The sequence below is a fragment of the Carcharhinus amblyrhynchos genome, chromosome 15, assembly GCF_965287045.1.
Source record: "Carcharhinus amblyrhynchos chromosome 15, sCarAmb.v2.hapA, whole genome shotgun sequence".
Taxonomy (NCBI): domain Eukaryota; kingdom Metazoa; phylum Chordata; class Chondrichthyes; order Carcharhiniformes; family Carcharhinidae; genus Carcharhinus; species Carcharhinus amblyrhynchos.
The window spans coordinates 3,424,216-3,448,621 of NC_137338.1; the positions used below are offsets into that span (position 1 = coordinate 3,424,216).

The 24,406-nt window shown below is 47.8% G+C and overlaps 1 protein-coding gene across 14 annotated transcripts in view; it reads right to left on the reverse strand.

The window, feature by feature from the left end:
• Positions 1–24,406, reverse strand: part of robo2 (roundabout, axon guidance receptor, homolog 2 (Drosophila)) — a 509,899-nt gene that overhangs the window by 286,901 nt on the left and 198,592 nt on the right. The window lies entirely within an intron of this gene.

The following is a 24,406-nucleotide window of genomic DNA, read 5'->3' on the forward strand; positions in this document are numbered from 1 at the left end:
ACCCACCACGCGACTGTCAGCCCTGTCGACACAAGCAGGAGCTTGTCAAAACACAGGCAGCATCTGCCTTAATGACCACGGCCAATGTCTAAAATCCTAATGCCTGTCAACTCTCCAGGCCGGCCCACAATGGGGGACAGAGATACGTGGAGCCCTTTCAACTGCAAAGGAGCAAAGAAGAATCATAGCTATTAGCTTCAAAAGCTTCCTGGCCCTTTGGAGTACAACATTGTGCCTTATCAGTGCAGCAACAGCACGAATCTCGCATTCATTTCTGCCTTCATCCTTAACATCTGGGTGGCACGGTGGCACAGTGGTTAGCACTGCTGCCTCACAGCGCCAGGGACCCAGGTCACAGTCTGTGTGGAGTCTGCATGTTCTGCCCGTGTCTGCGTGGGTTTCCTCCAGATGCTCCGGTTTCCTCCCACAGTCCAAAAGGCGTGCTGGTTAGGGGGACTGGCCAGGCTAAATTGCCCCTTAGTGTACCCCAACAGGCGCCTAGGGGATTTTCACAGAAACCTCATTGCAGTGTTAATGTAAGCTGACTTGTGGCAATAAAAAATAAACATTCACTTTATCTTTTCCTCACCTCTGTCTCAGAGCCGGGGCCCTGTGGCTCTCTGTCAGACTCATCAGCCCTGCTAGCCTGCTATCTTTAAAACAACTGAATGTGAGACATTTATCTATTTGCACTTACAAATTAAACAGCTCACTCTGTGACTCACGCACATATCCTCATTTGTACTGAGTTCCCTTTCATCCAAGACCTTCGTTGACCTTCACTGGCTCCCACCTGACTAAGGTCTCCACACTCCCTATGACTGTGACATTCTCCAGACCCGGAGCCCCACAAGGTATCCATGCTCCTCTGATTCTGGTGATCACAGCTGCCCTTTGGTGCTGTCAGCTGCCTAAAAGACCATGAGACACAGAGTTAGGCCACTCGGCCCATCGAGTCTGCTCCGCCATTCGATCATGACTGATATTTTTCTCATCCCCACTCTCCTGATCTGTTCCGCATTACTCCCTTATTAATCAAGAACCGATCTATCGCTGCCTTAAAGACACTCAATGACCTGGCCTCCACAGCCTTCTGCGGCAAAGAGTTCCACAGATTCATCGCCCTCTGGCTGAAGAAATTCCTCCTCATCTCTGTTTTAAAGGATTGTCCCTTTAGCCTGAGGTTGTGCCCCCTGGTTCTAGTCTTTCCTACTGGTGGAAACATCCTCTCCACGTCCATTAGCTGCCTGCGCTTTAAGCTCTGGAAGTCCCTCCTTGCACCCCTCTCCTCCTCTATGATGCTCCCTTCGTCCAAGTTCTTGGTCAACTGGTTGAATAGAAACTAGAAGCAGGAGTAGGCCATTCAGCCCTTCGAACCTGCCCTGCCATTCCTTTTAATCATGCCTGATCATCAAATTCAATATCCTGATTTCCCCCCCCACTTTCTCCATAATCCCTTGATTCCCTTATCCTATTATGTGGCTTGGTGTCAGGATTCGTTTGTGATTATTCAATGTCGCTCAATAAATGTTGCCTGCTGTCTCACATCTACTCCAGTCTGATTTGTATTGTCCACAGGAAACATTACAACTGCTCACTGAGTTTGCACCTGTGCCACAGAGAAGGATAGAGGTGATAATCTCACAGTAACACTGACACTTCCAACTCACACACAATCCTGACTGGGGAGTGGGGAGGTGGGTACATACCCACTGCTGTGTTGCTATCCTCGAAATCTATGTGTTAACATTGTCACCAGCTGTTGATCAGTGGGTGGCACCCTTGCCCTGACTGAAGGGGTTGTAGATTCAAGTCGCACTGCAGAGGCGTGAGCACAACACCCTGGGCTGGCACTCCAGCGCAGTACTGAGACAGGGCAACACTGTAGGAGGTGCTGTCTTTCAAATAAACGGTTACACTCAGAGGTGGCACAGTGGTTAGCACTGCTGCCTCACAGTTCCAAGGACCTGGGTTCAATTCTGGTCAGTGTGGAGTTTGCACGTTCTCCCCAGTGTCTGCATGGGTTTCCTCTGGGTGCTCCAGTTTCCTCCTACAGGCCAAAAGATGTGGAGAGGCATGGGGGTGGGAACAGTAAGAAGTCTCACAGCAGCAGGTTAAAGTCAAACATATTTATTCGGCGCCATGAGCTTTCGGAGCGCTGCTCCTTCTCACCCGATGAAGGAGCAGCTCTCCGAAAATTCATGACACCAAATAAACCTGTTGGGCTTTAACCTGGTGTGGTGAGACTTCCTACTTTGCCCACTCCAAAGATGTGCAGGTTAGGTTGATTGGCCGTGCTAAATTGACCCTTAGTGTCAAGGGGATGAGCAGGCGTAGGGCCTGGGTGGGATTGCTGTCGGCACAGGCACGATGGGCCAAAAGGCCTTTTTCTGCACTGTAGGAATTCTATGGCTCTAAGAAACTGAGACCCCATCTACCCTCTCCGATGGGTGTGAAAGATCCTTAGTTGAGCAGGTGAGTTTTATCCGGTTTTCTGAGCATTATTTATCCCTCCATCGCTGGAAAAAACAGAACGACTCATATTGCTGTTTGTGGGAGATCGCTGAGGACAAATTGGCAGCCATATTCCCTACTTCATAGCAACAGTGACTACTCGTCAACAAGCTCAAAGCACTTTGGGATATCCTGAGATCATAAAAGGCGCTACAGAAATGCAAATCTTTCATACAATGCAATCTGTTGGTGAAATAAGAGTTTAAACACTTTCAGCTTAGATGGGCACACACCATACCACACAAGGATGCCACTGAGAGACCTTTGATGCCTTTGTTGGCTCAATGTGAGAGATATCGTGAAACGACTCCTGCTGCCTTGCTCTACCTGCCAGGACCTTCCTCATTTCCTCAGGGCCACGAGGGTTTGGCAGTAAATAAAATACACCAACATCACCCCTACCCACGAGCAAAGAATGGGCACATGGGGCATTGATTGGTGTGAATTTGACAACAGTGGTCTTGCAAAAATGCAAGAGAGAGTGCAATAGAAATGAGAAAAAGATAAATACACCAGTCAGGAAAGACAGAACATGTTCTTTCCTCTTAAAATGAGGGCGAGCTGGTGAATTGATAAGGTTAGGAAAGAGTTCAATAGCGTTATCAAGATGCTTCCACATGTGAGGAGTGTAAAATTAGGGGTTATAGATAAAAGGTGATCACCAATAAATCCAATAAATCATTCAGTGGAAGAGTCTCTGTGGTTAAAATGTAGAATTAGCTGAGACGAAAGGCACAGCTAGCTTCATGGAGAAGCCAGATAAACACACGACGGAGAAAGAAATAGAAAATAAAGTTTTAAAGTTTATTTATTTGTGTCACAAGTAGGCTCATATTAACACTGCAGTGAAGTTACAGTGAAAATCCCCTAGTCGCCACACTCCGGCGCCTGTTCAGGTACACTGAGGGAGAATTTACCAGGCCAATTCACCTAACCAGCATGTCTTTCGGGGGGTGGGGGGAGGAAAGAAAACCCACACAGATACGGGGAGAACGTGCAGACTCCGCACAGACCAAGCTGGGAATCAGACCCGGGTCCCTGGCGCTGTGAGGCAGCTGTGCTAACCACTGTGCCACCACTTTGGGATTGCTTGCATGTACATGGGATGAATGGTCTCCTTTCATGCTGTGGTTCTATAATGACAGAAAATAAGGAGTGTTTAGTTGTCCAAATAAGAGGCTGACCATTGCCTCGTTCCAGTCCCGCGTGAACGGGAGAGCAGTTCATTTTAATCCCTGTTTTCACTCTCCTTCATCACAAGTGGGATAATATTTCGGAGCACATCCCTTTAACAAGTGATATCTGTGGCACTCCTGACTATGAAAGCAATTAGTGTCTCCCACGGGAGCGGGGAGGGGAAAGGAGTGCGAGTGCATGGGAATCTGTCTCCCTCCCACCTGCTCACAGAGAAACAACAGGAAGAACAGAATCTTCTCCCGCTCCCCCCGCCACCGCCCCAAAGCCCCCAGGAGAGAACACTGCCATCTGTCTCTGTCTGAGCATTCCCCCATGCCCGTTCTGTAACCCCGGGAGATGCAGGCAGGAAAGGCCAGCGCTGCTAATGAGCGCCGGAGGAAAGCTGGACTCTTGATCAGCGCTAACAAATTGCAGGTTCTGAAAGCATCTTTCAAAAAAAAAAAGAACGCCACCTCTTCTACGAGTCCCTCCCCTCCCTCCCAGCTCTCCCGCGCCCCCCCCTCCCCTCCTTGACAAAGCTTCAAGTCTGTCAGAGGCAAAGGGGCCATTTCACTTTGTGTTAGCACAATTGGCCCCATTTGGTGGCTCGTTTGAGACACATTATAAAACACCTTGGACCCTGTGTCTAGTTAAAACTGAGGGCCTGACACATTATATCAGCCTGCCGGCATCTCCCCACTCTGCTGTGCCCCGGCATCAATTATCGCCAGCATGTGCGCTGTTGCGGTGAGCTGTAAAGTCTTCATCTTTGAGTTCCGCGCTGAACTCCGGCCCCTGGAAGGTCGCTCCCCCACCCCCTTCGCCGTGTAGCTTACACCCCCACAGGTCAAGGTTCCCGGTGCAGCTGGAGGGACTCCGCTTTTTAACAACACACTTTGCTCCAAATCCCAGCTGCCTAGTTTGCGCACGAGGACGATTCATTTCCATGACTTGTCAGGAACCAAGCTGCGGGCAAAACTGCTGAGTGCTTCACTCCGCCATCATTCGCTCACCCGGCACCGCACGCCCACCCCCCCCACACTCGCCGCTTACCCCGCGCCCCCCCCCCCCCCCCATCCCGTACAAAACCCAACTGCCCCCCCCCCACACACAGTCGCACCCTCCCGCCAAAAGGTGCGGCCTTCCGCCCTTCTAGAAAATTCCACAGACGATATGAGTGGACCACGTTCAACACGTGGTGAAGGAATGATCAACATATGTATTCACGTGTGATACACACTCGTGTCAGGACAGTGTGTGAATTGGTGGGGTGGGGTGGGGTGGGGAGGGGGGGGCCACGCCTCCACCCTTTTCCCAAAGCAGAAATGACAATTGTGAGGGGGCAGAAGTTCAAGGCAAGTTGGGGGAGGTGGGGAGAGGTTCAGTAGAGATGGGTGGGGGGCGTTTTTTTACACAGAGGGTGCTGGGGGCCTGGAATGCACTGCCAGGCGAGGTGGTTCAGGCAGGCACATGAACGACATTTAAGACTTATCTGGATGGACTCATGAACAAACGGGGAATAGAGGGATACAGGCAGTTAGTCTAGATAGGACAACATGATCGGCACAGGCTTGACGGGCTGAAGGGCCTGTTCCTTGTGCTCTTCTGTTTTTTGTTCTAAGTTGCAGAGTCTTTGCATAGAAAGATTTGTAAAGAAAGGGGATCTCTTTTTTTTTATTAGTATCACAAGTAGGCTTACATTAACACTGCAATGAAGTTACTGCGAAAATTCCCTCGTCACCACACTCCAACGCCTGTTTGGGTACACTGAGGGAGAATTTGGCACGGCCAACGCACCCTAACCAGCACTTCTTTCAGACAGTGGGAGGAAACCGGAGCACCCAGAGGAAACCCACGCAGACACGGGGAGAATGTGCAAAGTCCACACAGACAGTGACCAAGCCGGGAATCGAACCCAGGTCCCTGACGCTGTGAAGCAGTGGTGCTAACCACTGAATCAGCTTGTTCTGTGTGGTAGTCTGCACTTCTGCACCTTTGCAGTTTCCAGCAATTTGCTCTGTTTCATTCAACAGTTTGGGGATTTTTTTTTACTTCATTGACGGTGCTACATAAATGCAAGTCACTGTTGTTATTGCTCTGGCCTCTCTGAGGGGGTGAGGCACTGTGGGTGAAATGACTGACCGACCTTCGAGAACAGGGTGGGATGTTCCCTAGAAAGGAAGACTTGGATTGATGTGGCACCTGAGGATGTCCCAAAGCCCTTCGCGGCCAGGTGAGACACTGCTATATTGTAGAAAATGCAGCAGCCAATGTACACAAAGCAGACTCCCACAGACAACAGATCACCAGTCCCAGTGTCTGAGGCACAGGTATCGGGCGGAGAACGTCTCTGCTCGTCTCCCAGACACTGTCAGCCGAGTCCAGCAGAAGTCAATCCTACTCCACGTTTACCAGTTTTAACAAGCAAAGGGCAACGTTCACGGAGCCTGAATCCCAGCAGCTCAGAGCTGGGGCACGGGGTCCTGGGGTCTGGTGGTCACGGTGGAGGTGTGGGGGGGGGTGGGGTTGCTGCAGAGAGGTAGCGTTTCAGCAACAGAGGGACAGGCAAAGCGTAAGATATTTTCAAACACTTCCCGAATCCCTGGAAAGGCCAGTGTTTTCAGCAGGTGGTAGAGGGTCCCATTCCGATAAGTGACCAAAGCTGTCTGGGGAACTGGCGTGTGGGGGTAGTGGGTTACTGATATCGGTGTAACATGTGCCTGAAACTGAAATGCTTCTATACACAGTAGTGACAGACTGCACTCCTGGGTCCCATTATACTGCCCAGAGCCTGCGGAGGGTATGCAATGAGACAGAGGGGATTACATTTATGGAGTTCTGATTGCCCCTCATTTTCATGTCATCTGGCTATCAGCCAGTCCCGTCTGCGCTGCGCCTCTGCACGGGGCTGTGCCCTGGATGATGTTAGCACCTCGTTGTGAGATTGTCAAAACTTGCAGAAGGAGCTGGCTGGGGCTACACTTTGAGGACGGTGCACAGTTCTGGCAGCTGAATGACTGAAAGGATTTGCAAGGTTGATAAACGGGTATGGCTATCTGGAAAGATGGTTAAAGAAAGAGCGGCAGGGCAGCACAGTGGGTTAGCACTGCTGTCTCACAGCGCCAGGGATCTGGGTTCGACTCCCGGCTCGGGTCACTGTCTGTGTGGAGTTTGCACATTCTCTCTGTGCGTAAAATTATGAGGGGTTTGGATAGGGTGGACAGTGGGAAGCTTTTTCCCAGGTCGGAGGGGTCACAGGTTCAAGGTGAGGGGGGGCGAGGTTTAACTCAGAATCAGAGGGACGTCTTTTACACAGAGGGTGGCGGGGACCTGGAGTGCACTGCCAAGCAGGGTGGTGGAGGCAGACACGCTGGGATCGTTTAAGACTTGTCTGGACAGTCACCTGAGCAGACCGGGAATGGAGGGGTACAGAAAAATGGTCTAGTTGGACCAATGAGCGGTGCAGGCTTGGAGGGCCGAAGGGCCTGTTTCCTGTGCTGTCTTGTTCTTTGTCTGCATGGGTTTTCTTTTGGTGCTCCGGTTTGCTCCCACAGTCCAAAGATGTGCAGGTTAGGTGCGTTGGCCTTGCTAAGTTGCCCAAGATGTGTAGGTTAGAGGCATTAGTGGGGTAAATATGTGGGGTTTCAGGAGTAGGGTGTGGGTGGGATAGTTGTCAGTGCAGACTCGATGGGCCAAATGGTCTCCTTCTGCACTGCAGGGATTCTATGAAAGAAAGGCTGAGGTGGTGGATTATTACAGAGTTCATTGGGATAGACTTAGAAAAAATATTTCTATTTGTGGAGAAGAGTCTAAAACTAGGGGCTAAAACTAAATTAAGTACTCACAAACCTGATAAATGCAGGAGAAACTTTCAAAGAGTGGTGAGAATAATTAGCATAGAGACATTTAATTTAGATAAACACATGAGAAAGGGATAGGATTGGGCACACCGTTGAGGGCCGAAGGGCCTGCAATGTGCTGTACTGTTATGTTTCTATGTAAATAGAGGTGGCTTGTGTGGGGCCCCAGCATCAGCATGGATTAGTTGGGTCGAATGGCCTATTTAAGTGCTGCATATCTGATGTAATCCTATATAAACTGGATGGTCTGATCTGTAACCGGAGGTGTTTCGCTCGCAACATCAGATCAGGGATTTGCCTTTTAGCGTCCCATTAATAGGCAATTACACACAAGCCCCAATTATACTGGGGCTTAAAAGTGGCCACGTGCGTTGGGCCTGAAACCAGATTGAGATCCATGTTTATGTATGTATAAGCTGCTTAGACTGATCAAAGTTCAGACGAAATGATTGGGTTTGAGCCTTGGCTGTTGATCAAGCGGCTGATTTAGAAGTCCCCTAAAGGCTCGGTTAATTAGTCCACCACCCAGTGCGATGCTGAGCCACAGCATCAGCTGTGACTCAGTGGGTAGCACTCTTGCCTCTGAACTTGAGGGTTGCAGGTTCAAGATCCACTCCAGAGACTTGAGCACAAAACCTCGGCTGGCACTCACAGGGCAGTATCGAGGGAGCGCTGCACTGACAGAAGCAGAAAATTCTGGGAAAACTCAGCTGATCTGGCAGCTTCTGTGGAAAAAGTTCATCTGCTCTGAAGAAGAGTCACACAGACTTGAAAAACTAACTCTATTGTCTGTCTCTCTCTCTCCACAGATGCTGCCAGACCTGCTGAGTTTTTCCAGCATTTTCCATTCAGAGTCCAGTGTGGGCAGTGATTTGCTTTAATCGCACTGACGGAGCTGCTGTCTCACAAACTTTAGAGTGAGAGAGGTTTACAGCATGAAAACAGCTGTCCATGCTGCCCAGTTTTTACCACGAAGCTAGTCCCAATTGCCCAGTTTTGACCCATATCTCTCTGTACCTATCTCACCTATGTAACTGTCTAAATGTTTTTTAAAAGACAAAATTGTACCCTCCCATACTACTACCTCTGGCAGCTTCTTCCAGACATTCATCACTCCCTGAATGAAAAAATTTCCCCTCTGGACCCTTTTGTAACTCTCCCCTCTCACCTTAAACCAATGCCCTCTAGTTTTAGACTCCCCTACCTTCGGGAAAATATGTTGACTATCTCGTTGATCTGTGCCCCTCATTATTGTATAGACCTCTACAAGGTCACCCCTCAGCCTCCTACGCTCCAGAGAAAAGAGTCCCAGTCTATCCAGTCTCTCCTTATAACTCAATCCATCAAGTCCTGGTAGCATCCAAATAAACCGTTTCTGCACTCTTTCTAATTTAACAATATCCCTTCTACAATAGGGTGACCAGAATCGTACACAATATTCCAAGTGTGGCCTTACCAATGTCTTGTACAACTTCAATAAGATGTCCCAACTCCTGTATTCAATGTTCTGACCAATGAAACTTTCTTTCCCCTCAATTTCCAATTCATCTCTTCTCCCTGAAAGAACCAGCTTCCTTCCTGAATAATTAAGCCCCCACAGTCATAGATTGATCCTCTTTCAATATTTTGGAATACACACATGGATTGCACTGTTCCGGAACCCAAGGCCAACGTTGGGAGTTGGGGAAAGAGAGGCCAGAATCTGTCCTCACCCATGTCAAAAGATGTCTATTTCCCAAATAGTTTCCCAAAGCAAAACCTGGGCTCTGAAAGTGGAAGGGCACATTAGTAGGATGGTGAAAAAGATTGGAGTTGAGGAGAAACTTCTTCACTCAAAGGGTGGTGAATCTCTGGAATTCTCTGCCCGTTGAAGTGGTGGAGGCTGCCTCGCTAAATATATTTAAGTCACGGGTAGATAGGTTTCTGATAGACAGGGGAATTAAGGGTTATGGAGAGAAAGCGGGAAAGTGGAACTGATCCACTTCAGATCAGCCATGATCTTATTGAATGGCGGGGCAGGCTCGAAGGGCTAGATGGCCTACTCCTGCTCCTATTTCTTACGTTCTTAAGGCTGATGGGACACTTGCCTTTGTCAATCGAGGCACAGGTACAAAAGCAGGGAAGTCATGTTGGAGTTGGATAGAACTTTGGTGAGGCCACAGCTGGAGTCCTGTGTGCAGTTCTGGTCACCATATAATCGAAAGGATGTGATTGCACTGAAGGGGGTGCAGAGGAAATTTGCCAGAATGCTGCCTGGGACGGAACATTGACATTATGAAGAGGGGTTACGTAGGCCTGGAGCAGAGAACACTGAGGGGGGCAACCTGATCGAGGTGTACAAGATGATGAGGGGCATGGACAGGATGGATAAGGAGCAGCTGTTTCCCTTTAGTTGAAGGGTCTGTCACAAGGGGACACAGGTTCAAGTGAGGGGCAGGAGGTTTGGGGGGGGATGTGAGGAAAAACCTTTTTACCCAGAGGGTGGTGAGGGTCTGGTATGCGCTGCCTGGGAGGGTGGTGGAGGTGGGTTGCCTCACATCCTTTAAAAGTATCTGGATGAGTACTTGGCACGTCATAACATTCAGGGCTACGGGCCAAGTGCTGGCAAGTGGGATTAGGTGAGGGTTCAGGTGCTTCTAATGTGTTGGGGTGGACTCGATGGGCTGAAGGGACTCTTCAGCGCTGTATGATTCTATGATTCTGGTTCACGGCAAAAACTTGCATGAAGTGGAACGTGGCAGCATTAACTCAGCAAAACCATCCCAAAGAACCTCGCAGGAAGGTGGTTAAACAAAGTTTGACACTGAGTTCCATAAGGAGGTGTCAGGTCGCGTGCGTGCGAGGTGAGGGAAAAACGTAGGGCAGGATTTTCAGCCATTTCCATTGGCCTGGTCTTCTAAACCTGCCGCCAGCTAATGGCAGACCCCTTCACCAGGGGGTGGGGGCGGGTGAGGGGTAGAATACCACCATAGCTTTCACGGAAGGAGAGGGAGAAAAGGGAGATATGTTTGTGTTTAGCGAGGTGCGTTTGCATTGAGGATGGTGTCTTTGTGTTTAGAGGTTTACAAAGAGAGAGAGAGACAGACAGAAAGAAAGATTGAGGGAGGTCATTTCTGAAAGAGCTGGATCTCAGAGGCTGAGCACGACCGCCAATTGTGGACCAACTGAATTCAAGGATGTACAAGATCCCGGAAGCGGAGCAGCAGGGACATCTTGGTGGGCTTGAGGAGGTGACCAAGATAAGGAGGGGCAAGCTCAGGGGAGAATTCAAAAGCAAGCCAGGTAATGTTTAAATCAAGAGGGTGTCAAATATTGGAACTGGAGGAGTCCATTAAACTCTCAGTGCACACTCTGCCTTTTAGTTGGGTCTTGATTTGTACTTCAAGCTTGTTCGCCATATATCCTTTGAAACCCTAACCCTTTAAAATGCTAATAGTTTTGAAAGTTTTGAGTAACTCCCAGCTTTCACACCTTTGTGTTTGAAATGAGAGTTTGAAGGTTTGCACTATCTTTTGGGCGAAAAAGTGCTGCAAAATTTACCCTGGCTGTATTTTTAAAATAATAGCCCATTTTTAATGACTCTCACCACTGCAAGAATACGGGTCAGAATTCTCCGGTCTCACACATCCCATCACTGCTGCCAGCGAGAACGGAGAATATGATGGTCCGCCATTCACTGCAGCGGGAGTGGAGAATCCCAGGACGCGGACGAATCCCGGCCATTATCTCTGACTAGATTGTCCATTCTCGACCCTAGGCTTATTTGCACCTTGAACCTAGCTTAGAGTAAGTGACTGGGGGGAGTGGAGGACGATAAAGAGGTGAGAGATGGAGGAACATTACACCAAGTAAGAATGATAAAATGTGCACGCAAGTTAAGCAGCGATCGGCCAATTAATACTTCTGAATTGGGATAACAAGTTCCCGTGCAGTGCCTGTGAGTGGGGTCAGACTAATGAGGAGCATATTGTCACAGGGGGCACAGGCTGCTGATAGCAAACATGCTGGACTACATGAAACCCAACCAACGTAGGCTTTGGGACCTCACCTCTTGCAAAATGTGTGAGGTGCGTCTCTACATTGTCCACTAGGCCTCCCAGTGACGCTGCCATCTTTCCCTTCGGTAAAAAGTCTGACAACACCAGGTTTTAATCCAACCGATTTATTTGATAGTAAACGCACAAGCTTTCGGGGTTAGTCCCTTCGTCAGGTGAATGGAGAGTTCTGGCTTCAGACAGAGCATATAAAGCACAGACTGTTTAGAGATTACTGATTAGAATGCGAATCCTTACACCTAACCTGCTGTTCAAGACCTGAAGTGGTTGACAATGTGAGTGGAAGGAGCACTGATCACAGGTTAAAGAGATGTATATTGTCTCCAGACAGTACAGTAAGTGAGGTTTTGCAAACCCAGGCAAGTCACGGGGGTTACAGATAGTGCGACATGAACCCAAGATCCCTGTTGAGACCGTCCTCATGCGTGCAGAACTTGGCTATCAGTCTCTGTTCAGCGACTCTGCGCTGTCGTGTGTCGTGAAGGCCGCCTTGGAGAATGCTTACCCGAAGGTCAGAGGCTGAATGCCCGTGACCACTGAAGTGTTCGCCAACAGGAAGGGAACAGTCTTGCCAGGTGATTGTCGAGCGATGTTCATTCATCCGTTGTCGTAGCGTCTGCATGGTCTCCCCAATGTACCTTGCTTCGGGACATCCTTTCTTGCAACGTATCAGGTAGACAATGTTGGCCAAGTTGCAAGAGTATTTACCATGTACCTGGTGGATGGAATTCTCACGTGTGATGATGGTATCCATGTCGATGATCCAGCATGTCTTGCAGAGGTTGCTGTGGCAGGGTTGTGTGGTATTGTGGTCACTGTTCTCCTGAAGGCTGGGTAGTTTGCTGCGAACAATGGTCTGTTTGAGGTTGTGTGGTTGTCTGAAGGCAAGAAGTGGGGGTGTGGGGATAGCCCTGGCGATCTTTCCCTTCTTCCAGGTTTGTCCCCTCCTATCTGCCAGGATAGACATGCTCTTCCAACTCTGGCTCCTTGTGTTTCCCGATTTCCATTGTCCCATCGCTAGCAGCTGTGCCTTCAGCCTCCTGGGCCCTAAACACTGAAATTCTGTTTTAAGACCACAAGGTGACCATAAACATAGGAACAGAAGTACAGCATTCAGCCCATCGAGTCCTTTTTTTATTCATTCGTGGGACATGGGCGTCGCTGGCTGGGCCAGCATTTATTGCCCATCCGGAGTTGCCCAAGCGCAGTTCAGAGTCAATCACATTGCTGTAACTCTGGAGTCACATGTAGGCCAGACCAGGTAAGGACGGCAGGTTTCCTTCCCTAAAGGACATCAGTGAACCAGATGGGTTTTGCTAACAATCGACAATGGTTTCACAATCATCAGTAGATTCTTAATTCCAGATTTTTTTTTGTCATTGAATTCAAATTCCACCACCAACCATGGCAGGATTAGAACCCAGAACATTAGCTGAGTTTCTGGGTTAATAGTCGAGCGATAACACTACTGAGCCACTGCCTCCCCACGTCTGCTCTGCCACTCAATGAGACCAAGACTGATTTGATGTGATAATCCACAACTCCACATTCCCATTTTATCCCCATAATTCTCAGTTCCCTTATCGATTAAAAATCTGTCTTTTCCAAAACTCCATATCCCTCTATCCTCCTTTAAGATCACAGAATCCCTACAGTGCAGAAAGAGGCCCTTCGGCCCATCAAGTCTGCACTGAACACAATCCCACCCAAGCCCTACCCCCATATCCCTACATATTATACCCACTAATCCCTCTAATCTACGCATCTCTAGACACTAAGTGGCAATTTCTTAGCATGGCCACTCAACCTAACCCGCACATCTTTGGACTGTGGGAGGAAACCGGAGTACCCGGAGGAAAACCCACGCAGACACGAGGAGAATGTGCAAACTCCACACAGACAATGACCCGAGCCGGGAATCAAACCCAAGACCCTGGAGCTGCGAAGCAGCGGTGCTAACCACTGTGCTACCGTGCCGCCCAAGATATTATTTAAAACCCAAACACTTTTGCTCATTTGTCTGAAGATCTCCTCACATAACCCCAGTGTAAAATTATGTCTGGTAATGTGCTTAGGAAAATCTCCACTCCAATCACAGGTGCAAGTTTCTCATATTTATTTGTGCCCAAGTTTTTTTGGAGCTAAAATTCAAAGTTAAAATCGGTCCCTCGCAAATGTTGAATGTAATCACTGTATTTACCATGAAATGATTGAAAGGCTCGTTATCTAACAACAGACTGAACAGTTGCTCCGTAAGCTGTAATGACTTCCTGAAAAATTACAGCCAATTTATTAATAGCTGTTGGAGGGGTGGGTGTGTTAGATTGAAGTCTATTGCTGACTCCATTGTGCCACTTTACGCCACGCAGTGTGTCCCGTAACTTTAAGGCATAATTACAGGTGAAGCAGACTGTATGTGGGCTTTACCTTATGCTGGCTGCCACTGTAGGGTAATTAAGGTTTGTGGCACAATCGTAATTAGCAGGTCTGTTGCTCTGTTTCCCAGCATATGACAAGCATGGGCCGCGCACCCCTCTGAGAGCAAGACAGATGAGCAGCCTCTCAACACTGCTCCTTTGAATAATAGAAGTTCCTTCATCTCTCTCCTCCGTGATCTCCTCTATATGTTAAAAACAAAATCTCTCTCTTTCTTTGCATAATGCCCGTCTGGTCAGCCCCCTCCACTAGCTCGCCCATCTGCAAATGCCACAAGTGGTGACCACCCCCTCCTCCACCAACCCCCCTCCCCATTCCTGCTCTATCCTTCGAAGATTTAGAGAGCCGGGGGAGTTGGGGGAGGAGGGGGGATGGCAGGATCCTGCTGGCCAGATGGAGCTTGTCAGGCTTGGCGTAACTAGCCCCGTCACATTGCTCCTGTGACACAAAAAATAACCTGTTCAACACATGCGCATATTTCATCGTTCCTGCTCGGGGAAAGACTGGGCACTTTGTGAGAGAGGGGTTGGGCGGGGAGGGCAATGGTAGTGATTGAGGGCGGTAGGGGTGTGGGGGTGGTGTGGGGATAGGGTGGAAGGTTGGAATAAAGACTCCAACACAAGGTTCTCTCAAATCCCGCAGATCTTTCCTTTTGCCTCAGGGCTCCATCCCACCTCCTCTTAAAAGCTCACATTTATCCGTAACTGTAGACCTGAGCAAAACAGATGGGGGGAGAGCTACAAAGGTATTACATTGGTGGCACAGTGGTTAGTGCTGCTGCCTCACAGCGCCAGGGGCCAGGGTTCAGTTCCGGTCCTGGGTGACTGTGGAGTTTGCACGTTCTCCCCCTGTTTGCGTGTATTTCCTCCAGGGGCTCATGTCTCCTCCCACACTCGAAAGGTGTGCAGGTTAGGTGGATTGGACATACTAAATTGATCTTTTAGGCCAAAGATGTGTAGATTAGGGGGATTAGCTATGGGAAGTGCATGGATAGCTCAGAGAGGAGGGGCTGGGTGGAATGCCCTGATAGGGAATCGGTGCAGATTTTTTGGGATGAATGGCCTCTTTCTGCATGGTAGGGATTCTATAGTTCTATGGAGACTCCAGGCCAATCCTGGAGGGTTCGCAACCCAACGTCTCAGGACATCCAAAGAACCTCAGAGTCAATGAGGTACCTTTGACCTGGAGTGAGCTGAGTGGCACATTTTCTTCGGAAATGGCCAATAAGTCTTTCAGTTGCATCAAACTAGGGTTGGACAATAAATGCTGGTTATAGGCAGTGAGATTCCAAGAATGAATATTAGAAGGTGAGGATTAAAACTCTCCGGAGACCAAGTAGAAGTTGAGGTGTAATTTAGAAGAAAATGATAGGGTGGAACAGTTCACTCTTCACCAGAATGGTGCAATGCATTCTTTAGTCTATACCTGTAGTTTGTTTATAAGGGTACAGATTTCTACAACTCCATATTCTCAGAATAACTTTTGTCAGTTTCAGTGTTCTATTCTCCATGCAACTGTCAAAAGTCTCACAGAAATGTTCACATCAACTCTGTTAAAAGGATCTATGAGTGGGAGTTGACAGCCCAGAACATCCATAATTCTTTCTGGTTGTATCATTGCTTGGTATGGCTCCTGCTCTATCCAAAATCGCAAAAATATTACAAGGGATGTGAACGTAGCCCAGTCCATTACTCAAAATAGCCTCCCAGCCATTGACTCTGTCTATGCTTCCTGCTGCATAAGAAAAGCAGCCAATTTAATTAAGGACCACAGACGTTCTCTCTTCTACCTTCTTCCGTCAGGAAAAGGGTACAAATGTCTGAGGGCACGTATCAACCGACGCATGAGCAGCTTTCTCCCTGCTGCCATCAGACTTTTGAATGGACCTAGCTCCCGTTAAATTGATCCTTCTCTACACCCTAGCTATGATTCTAACACCACATTCTGCCCTGCCTCCTTCACTTCTATGTATTCTATGTACAGTACACTTTGTTTGTATAGCATGCAAGAAACAATACTTTTCACCTTATATTAATATGTGGCAATAATCAAATCAAATCAAAACAAATCCTTCCCCCCATGTCCTTGGATCCCCAAGAGCAATATTTAACTCCTTCTTGAAAACATATCATGTTTTGACCTCAGCTCTTTCTGGGATAGTGATTTTCATAAACTGACCACTCTCTGGGCAAATAAATTTCTCTTCACCTCAGTCCTAAAAGGTTTACCTCATATCATCAGACTGTGGCCCCTAGTTCTGGACTCCTCCACCATTGAGAACATTCTTTCTGAATCCACCCTGTCTAACCTTGTTAGAATTTTAAATGTTTCTATGAGATCCTCTCTTACTTTTCTAAACTCCAGTGAATATAATCCTAACCGACTTAGTCTCTCCTCATATGAGAGAACTGCTTGCCCAGGAGTCAGTCTGGTAAACCTTCGCTGTACTCCCTCTATAGCAAGGACATCCTTCCTCAGCCAAGTTAAGTAAAGGTTATTTATTAGTCACAAGTAAGGCTTACATTAACACTGCAATGAAGTTACTGTGAAATTCCCTTAGACCACCAAAAGACACCAAAACTGCACACGACATTCCAGGTGTGGCCTCGCCAACATCCTATGCAGTTGCAGGAAAACATCCCTATCCCTACACTCAAATCCTCTTGCTATGAAGGCCAACATACCATTTGCTGTCTTTATTGCCTGCTGTACTTGCGTGCTTACTTTCAGTGACTGATGCACAAGGGCACCTGCTGAGTATCCACCTCTCTCAATTTACACCCATTCAAATAATAATCCGTCTTCCTATGATTGTTATTGAAGTGGATAACCTCACACTTATCCACATTATGCTGCATCTGCCATGCATATATCCATTCACTCAGCCTGTCCAAACCATACTGAAGCATCTCCGCATCCTCCTCAGAGCTCACCCTCCCACCCAATTTTGTATCATCTGCAAATCTGCAGATAACACATTCAGTTCCCTCTTTCAAATCATTAATATATAATGTGAACAGTTGGGGTCCGTGCACAGAGCCCTGCAGAACCCCACTAGTCACTGCCTGCCAATCAGAAAAAGACCCATTTATGCCAACTCTTTGCTTCCTATCTGCTAACCAGCTTTCTATCCTTCTCAAGACACTGCCCACAACCCATGTGCTTTAACTTTACATAGTACACTGCTACGTGAGACCTTGGCAAAGGCCTTCTGACATGTGGTCTAAATAAACCACATTCTCCAGCTTTCCTTGGTCAACACCTCTGGTTACATCCTGAAGAAATTCCAATAGATTTGTCAAGCATGATTTCCCCTTTGTAAATCCATGTTGACTTTGTCTGATTATACCACTGCCTTCCAAATGCTGACAACCATCCAATACAGGCAACCATTGAAATAAAGTATAAAATAACAAAAAGATTGAACAATTATGAACATCTTAGTGCACAAATAATTGCAGTTCAATTAATTTGCCTCAACCACTCCCTGTGGGTAAAAAAGTTCCTCTGAATTCCCGATTGGATTTAAGAGTGATTATCTTATTTTTAGGTTCGCTAGTTTTGAACAAGAGGCCATATTTGCATAATGCTTGTCAGCTGTGAGTACGCTGGAGGTATGCTGGCCTCTGAGTTAAAGTTTTGGGTTCAAGTCCCACTTCCAGGGCTGGGGTACAAAAATCGTGCGGCACTGAGGGAGTATGACACTTTTAACCTGATCTTATTCATGTCACAAGTAGGCTTGCATTAACACTGCGATGAAGTTACCATGAAAATCCTCGAATTGCCACACTCTGGCACCTGTTCAGGGACACTGAGGGAGAATTTAGCATGGCCAATGCACCGAACCAGCATGTCTTTCGGACTGTGGGAGGAAACCGGAGCACCCGGAGGAAACCCACGCAGACACGGGGAGAATGTGCAGTCTCCACACAGACAGTGACCCAAGCCGGGAATCGAACCCAGGCTCCTGGCGCCATGAGGTAGCAGTGCTAACCACTGTGCTGCTGTGATTACCCCATGTTAGAGTTGCTGGATGTAAAAGGCATTTTGTAGAAGAGCAGGGGAGTTATTCCTGATGTCCGGGCCAATATTGAGCCCTCAATCAACATCACAAGAAATAAGTTATCCGGCTGTAATCACATTACGCATAAATTAGCTGTCACATTTCCTACATTACAATAGCGACCACACTTCAAAAAATAATTCATTGGATTACATGTATTTAGAGACATCCGGTGTCATGGAAAGTATGATACGAAGCATTTTCTTTTATTTCTCCAACAATTGAAAGCCTTCATAATTTCAAAAAGGTCTCTCGCAGGTCACTCCTCGCTGTTCTCTTTGCTAGAGAGACGAAACTGGTGACAATCTCCGCAGACAGTTTTGGAGTGAAGGAAATAGACTGCTTCAGTGCCAGCACATCCAGCAGGAGGTAGAGTTCTGGGCAAATTGTTGTCCCAGCCAGGGCACGGCCAATTGGCACTGGCTGGTTTCCCTCTGAATGAGACACAGAATGAGAGAGAAATAGGGAGAGATAGAGAGAGAGAGAGAGACAAAGCGTGGGTGGTCTGGTTAAGAGAAAGGCCTGAGTATAACTAGCGGTGGCATCATAAAAAGTGTGCTCATTGATTCCGCATGAAATGATACAAGCAGACCTAAGGCAGATGGATCTTTATATACACAGACACAATGGCACAAACTGACTTGTTGCTATTGACCTTGCAATGTTGGCCCTAGAGCTAAAGAAGAACCCTTTGAATTTCTGCCTTCTATTCATATCCTCATTTTAATGCAGCTTGCTCTTTTCTCCTGCTCTCTATTCACAACGCTATCTGATGCTGCAAAATGTCCCAAATCTTTACCGCCATCACTCACCCTGTGAAATTGGACAGTCTCCTAAAACAGGGGGCCATTCAGCCCACTGTGCCTGTGCCGCCTCTTTGCGAGAGCTGTCCGGTCAGTTTCACTCCCCTTCTCTTTCCTCCCTCATGTATTCATTTATCCAGCTTTGTCTGAGGAGGTCTGGAATGCGCTGCCTGGGAGGGTAGTGGAGGCGGGATGCCTCACATCGTTTAAAAAGTACCGGGATGAGTACTCGGCATGTCGTAACATTCAGGGCTATGGGCCGAATGCTGGCAAATGGGATTAGGTGGGAGGTCAGATGTCGGTGTGGACTCGATGGGTCGAAGGGCCTTTTCTGCATTGTATGGTTCTCTGACTCTAAGTCTCTTCTACCGTTAATTAAGTTATTATTGAATTTGCTTCCCCTGCCCTTTCAGATCAGTGATCATCTGCTGTGTGAAATAACCGTCTCCTCATCACCCCTCTGAACGAACACTGCTCTGCGAAGAACAGTCCCAGATTGTTCAGTTGCTCCAAGTTAAGGAGGTCCCAGTTCCACGTGCCATTCTTGTAACCCTCCTCCGCACCCGCTTACTGTTCTGGATCACGTTGTCTTGTTTTCTCAGCCCAAGCAACCAACTCTCCATTCAGCCATTGCACAGAAATCCACATTTGATTGACTTAACAGAGAAAGCCAGTAAGTGGGCGATGGCACAGTGGCACAGTCGTTAGCACTGTTGCCTCACAGCGCCAGGGACCCGAGTTCGATTCCTGGCTTGGTTCACTGTCTGTGTGGAGTTTGTACGTTCTCCCCATGTCTGCGTGGGTTTCCTCCGGGTGCTCCAGTTTCCTCCCATAGTCCAAAGACATGCTGGTTAGGGCGCACTGGCTGTGCTAAATTCTCCCTCAGTGTACCCGAACAGGTGCCGGAGTGAGGATTTTCACAGTAACTTCAACTGGGGGATTTTCACAGTAACTTCATTGCAGTGTTAATGTAAGCCTTAGTTGTGACTAATAAATAGACTTTAACTTTAATTATCCACATCCATCTTCTGGAATCCCTCCCCTCCCCACCGTTTTTTATAAAGTTCCTTAAAAACCTCGAATTTAGGGAAGGAATCTCAGAGCTCAGGGTTAGAGCGGTGTGAGCTAGCGCTGACAATCTACTCAAACCCATCTGTTTGTGTGTAGAGAATATTAATAGGATATTCAATTAAAGAGAGGCCACCGTAGCCAAACTTGATACCAATTCTAGACCCAAGACTTATCCCAATCCTGATCACAATCCAGGTTCCCACACCTGACCTCAATTCTAATAACCGTTTCACTCACTGTTCTTATTCATGCACGATCCACCTGGGATCCTGGACAACAATCTCTCCTGTCTGGAGTGCCCCACCAAGACTGCAACAAAATGCATTAAACTCCTTCCTCAAAACATCACTGAATGAGTGGTTTTTTTTGTTCTTTTATAAGATGTGGGCATCGCTGGATGGGTTACCCATCCCTAGTTGCCTGAATGCAGTTGAGTCAGTTACACTGCTGTGGCTCTGGAGTCACATGTAGGTCAGATCACGTAAGCCCAGCAGATTTCCTTCCCTAAGGGGCATTACTGAATCCGATGGGTTTTTCCTGACAATCATCAATGGTTTAATGGTCATCAGTAGATTCTTAATTCTAGATATTTTTTATTGAATTTAAATTCCACCATCTTCCGTGGCGGGTTTCGAACCCGTAGTTCCCAGGACATAAGTTCTGGATTACTGGGCTCGTGATAATATCATTTGGCCATCGTCTAGTGTTGGCTGTGGTTCAGTGGGTAGCATAGAATCATAGAATCCCTCCAGTGCAGAAGGAGGTCGTTCGGCCCATCGAGTTTGCACCGACAACAATCCCACCCAGGCCCTATCCCCGTCTCATCCTCAAGTCAGAAGGTTGGGTGTTGGAACCCGCACTGGAAACTCCAGCTCAAAATCCAGGTTGATGTTCCAGCGCAGTGATGGACAGGTGCCACACCACCCCTGGTCCCATCTCTGAGAACTGATATTAAACCAAGGCATCTATCTGCCCTCTGAGCTTAATGCAAAAAAATCCCATGGCTACTAGATTGAAGAAGAGCAGGGGAGTTCTCCCTGCTGTCCTGGCCTCACATATATCCCTAAGCCAACTGATGATCTGGTCATTCTCACATTGCAGTCTGTGGGAGCTTGCTGTGCACAAATGGGCTGCTATGTTTCCTACATCAACACTGTGACTATAAGTGCGGGGGGAGGAAGATTCACTGCTTTTTTTGAGCTTATTTATCTGTCTTACAAACAGGCTTACATGAACACGGCAATGAAGTTATTGTGAAATTCCCCGAGTTACCACATTCTGGTGCCTGTTTGGGTCAATGCACCCTAACCAGCACATCTTTCAGAAGGTGGGAGGAAACCAGAGCACCCGGAGGAAACCCACGCAGACACGGGGAGAATGTGCAAACTCCACACGGGAAAAGTGACCCAAGTCGGGAATCAAACCCGGGTCCCTGGGGCGGTGAGGCAGCAGTTCTAACCACTGTGCCACCGTGCCATCCCTCAGGGAGAGGCTGAGGAGAAGAAAGGAACTATTGCCCAGGACCCATGACCGTGAATCATGTATGGATAAGGACATTAGAATTGAGATCAGGTATATGGGGGCCTGGATTGTGATCAGGATTGGGATAAGTATTGGGCTTGGAATTATAGGTACAAGTTCTTTCTTTGTGATCAACTTCTGGCGTCTTACTTGACAGTAAGAAGTCCCACAACATCAGGTTGACTTACACGCAGTTTTACTTTACATCCAGAAAGACCTCAAAAAACTGATAAATCCGCGGCCTTTAATTTATTTCCCGTGCGGCTGGTGAGTCAAATGCTATTGAAATTTTGTTTTAAATCTGCTGTAACGGGGTTTAATCTGGGTCCTCAATGCTTCCAGAGCAGTGCGTGTGCTCGCACTGTCCATGAAAATGAGAGAAAAAAAAGTGTAGCCAACCAAACTCCAGCACGATGCGAGAGACAGGAAATTAAATACTATCCCTTTGTGAGTTATTAAAGGGCAGATTTATTGGTACACTTACTGATTCTCTAGTGCAACATGTTCTGGCCAAAAGGAATAAAAAAAACTGCACGGTGCTTAGAGGAGTGAGAGGAAGACAGCACAATAGAGCAATTGCCTTGGGGGGCTTTGATACAATATGGCCCTCCTGTCAAAGGTCAGAACCCTTGCACAAATTGGATACACTTTACATAGCCATCTACATCAATAAATTACCATCCTATTCTGTGGCAGCCACTAACATACTGGGCCCGAGGTAAATTTTCATCAATAAATGCAGCGCCTCCAACCCACAAAAGGTGCAAGTCTAATTAGGGACATTCAGCACTTGGTAACCTCTGGCTAGTTCATAATAGCCTCCTCCTTCTCTTTGCATGACTTTAGAAAGCTAATTACTGCAAGTACTGTGTGCCGGGGCCCGTGCTCGCTTTACATGGTGACAAGCCGTGACGTCTGCTCCCAGGACTGGAGATGTGACTGCCCCCCTCTCCCCGCGCCCCCTCCCCCACCCTGTCAGTCGACCACCCCCTCCCCGGCCCTCATCTCTCCACTCCCCCGCTGATGCTGAGGGGGTCCCCCGAGCTTTGAATTGTGTGATAACTTACAGAGGGACAACAGCAAAGGTTGCTACAATCAGGCTCAGAGCTCCCTTGACTGGTCAATGACAGTCCAAATTGTGGCACGCATACCCACCACTGCTTCCCCCCCCCACCCACCCACCTGCCCCACCACCCCAATGTTACCCCCCCACTCCCGAATGTCAACTTGCAATTCTTGTCAGAAAACAAAGCGCAAACATCTAACATCTTTCCGCAACTCACACTCAGATGATTCCTTTCCCTCGCGCAAAAAGAGAAAGGTGGCATCTCTGACAGGGTAGCACTCCCACAGCCCCATCACCCTAGGTGCCTGGAGTGAGACTTGAACCCATAACCTTCGCACTTAGCAGTGAGGCAAAGTATTACCTAGTCATGCACAGCTGGCACCCAGGAACAAGTGAGCAAAGAGGTAGCTTTTAAGGAGCGTCTTAAAGAGGTGGAGAGATTCCAGAGATGAATATTCAAAGCCCTGGAAAGAGAAGGGGTGAAAATTGGACACAAAAATCTTAACGGCCAATCTTCAGTCAAGAACGTTGGAGCAAGGTGCACAAAACCAATAAACAGTCTCAAAGAATTACAAAGAGCCTGCCTCACGTTTTCATCAGATATTCTCACTATGTCGTCTGTCAGCATATTGCAGTTAAAGCAGGTAAAATTATTGAATGCCTTAGCAAAATCTAACCATGGGCCACAAATGTTACCATCTGTTGTGAGGCCATCAAGTTCCTCAAATCCTAGATGTTTAATTAAGAGTTCAAACCCATCGCACTGGACTAATTTTGTGAAGCCAAGCAACTTTGATCAGCTGCTGATAAAACAACGTTCCTGCTCACTCCTTTATTGTAGTGCGCTGTGAGAACATGCACACACAGACACACCCAGAAGCTAACACACACACACACTCATGCACAGACACACACTGACGGACAGACACACTTATATACACTCACACACGCACTCACATGCACACCCTCACAGTCATACACACACTGACACACACACACACACACACATACACACACACACACACACACACATTCAGGGTCATGGTCTTTTGAAATGGATGAGGAACTGTGACCTCTTTTGCCTATTCTGGCAGCATAGGTGGACACTGAGATCAAAGGAGTTCTCCTCCGAGTCTTGGTCAATGTTCCCCTCCCGAACACCATCCACCAAAAATAACCCATTGGCCAGTCATTCACCTCAGCACCACTTTTGTGGGACTTCACTGGCACAGTTATTCATGCTGTATTTACCGTATGCACACGCACGCACACAGATACTTACAAACACACATCCGCACACGCACACACACGCACACACACACGCACACACACGCACACACACAGTTCATTTATTAGTCACAAGTAAGGCTTAGATGAACACTGCAGTGAAGTTACACAAACTGCGCACACACACACGCACGTGCATGCACACTCACACTCACACATGTAATTTAAAGTGTCAATGGGCGTTCAGATGTTCAGTACGAAGATTGGTTTGACCAATCTCAAAGAGTAAATGAGGCAGACGACAAACTGCAGGCACAGATCCCTCGTGACTTTAATGGAAATGCTCTCTACAATTGTTATTTTTGAATAATTCAGGTGTGTCACTAGTGAAAACATGGAGCTTCACGGTCAACGGTGCGTGGGGAAATCCAGCGTCTCCCCACGTCTGGGCCTTTCAAGGTGGTGTCTTGTCAAACAGTCGGGAGGGAAGGAACGAGTCAGGATTTTCATCCTCAACAGGGCTGGACTCCACCACAAGGGCACTCTGCCTGTATTGTGCAAAAGAAAGAAAGAACTTGCATTTATATAGTGCCTTTCACAACCTCAGCACGTCC